The sequence below is a fragment of the Parasteatoda tepidariorum genome, chromosome X2 (genome assembly GCF_043381705.1).
Source record: "Parasteatoda tepidariorum isolate YZ-2023 chromosome X2, CAS_Ptep_4.0, whole genome shotgun sequence".
Lineage (NCBI taxonomy): Eukaryota > Metazoa > Arthropoda > Arachnida > Araneae > Theridiidae > Parasteatoda > Parasteatoda tepidariorum.
Window position 1 is genome coordinate 42209459 of NC_092215.1, and position 1515 is coordinate 42210973.

Consider the following 1515-nt stretch of genomic DNA (forward strand, 5'->3'; position numbering starts at 1 on the left):
ACAGAAAGTGAAAAATTTACGTAAAGAAAAGTAAATAATTTGTTACGTTTTAAATTTTCTTTTGATTATTCACATAGAAAATAGTTCATGGAAAATTCTGACGAGAATGTAACAAAAGTATACTGAAAACGAATACTTATGTTACAGTTTCTATTCTTTTTCCAGTTGAAAGGCGTAACAAATCGAACTGACGTTTCCCAGGCTAGGTGAAGAGTATTTCAATTGAAATATTTTTGTTGCATTTTTATTATAGAATTACTCTCATGGAATCTAGTTTTTGACACCTTAGTTTTATTTCTGTTGATCAAATTATGTTTGTTCACTATTATGAAACTCATTTATCCACGAGTTAGCCAGCCACTCAAAGGTATATATTTATAATTATTTATTAAGATTTAAGACAATGCATTTTTAATTGTAAGAAGCATAATTGCCTAGTTTCAATAAAAATATCTGAAATTCGTATGAAATTAGTCGAATAATCTAGAAAAAGTAACATTTAAAAATACAACTTTTTTAAAAAAAAATTATGGCTTAAATAATTTGTCTAACTTCGTTCAATGTTAAGATTTTTTCATTTAAAACTACATTGGTTTTAACGATGTAAAAAATTGCAAAATTTTTTCAACTATTAAACTAAACCATAAAAATTATTTATGAAAATATATATATATATATTTTTGCGATAAACTTTCTTTGAATAAACGAGCATTATTACGGTGTAAAATATATTTATATACACATATTTGATTAACTTAAATAGTTCATGAAATGAGATGAAATATGCCTAAAAATTATCATTCAATAATTTAAACTTTCAATCTCTCTTTTTATTAAACTACTGGAACAATATTCTTCAGATGGAAGCTAACTGACTCAAAATCTGAATACTTTGTGCAGGATTTCGCAGTTTTTGAACTTTGACATGTAAGAGAACTATGTTAATTCAAACTTTAGCAAAATTTATCTATATTATATTCATAACTGGACTCAGACGAGTGAATTTGATCAATATTGGTATTATTTGTATGTAATATTTACGAATAATAAGTCAAAACATACCTTGCACAAAGTAGCCCCCAAATGGGGCTACTTTGTGCAGCGATAGGAATTGAGTTCAATAATCATGTTTTTAGTAAGATATTGATATAAAATTGTTAAAAAAGTTAATTGTTGACATTTTTAAAGACAAAAACATCAAGATATGTAAAGATATTAGTTTGAAAATAATTTTCAGCGTTAAAAAATAAATTTTTTTTAAGGAATTTTTTCTTAAAAAGAATGTTTATTTCAAAACATTTGAGTTTAAACAAAAGGAAACCATATACATTTTTAAACATTGAACTGGATGAAATTTTAAAAATAATAATTATTACATATTCATTAACATTTATAATATTGTTAAATTTGAACATAACATCCTTGAATGAACATGACAGAACTTAATCTTCAGTTTCTGTCAAAATCACCTGATGTCCTATAAAATATATTTTTATGTGTTGTCCTACAAATAAA

At 24.4% G+C, this 1515-nt stretch overlaps 1 protein-coding gene across 1 annotated transcript in view; it reads left to right on the plus strand.

Moving 5' to 3' along the window:
* Positions 1-216: 216 nt before the first annotated feature.
* LOC107447768 (CRISP/Allergen/PR-1) overlaps positions 217-1515 on the plus strand; it is a 157340-nt gene continuing 156041 nt past the window's right edge. Inside the window, exon 1 of the mRNA XM_016062772.4 lies at positions 217-367. The gene's annotated coding sequence lies outside the window, so the exon portion shown is untranslated. The remainder of the gene's footprint in view (positions 368-1515) is intronic.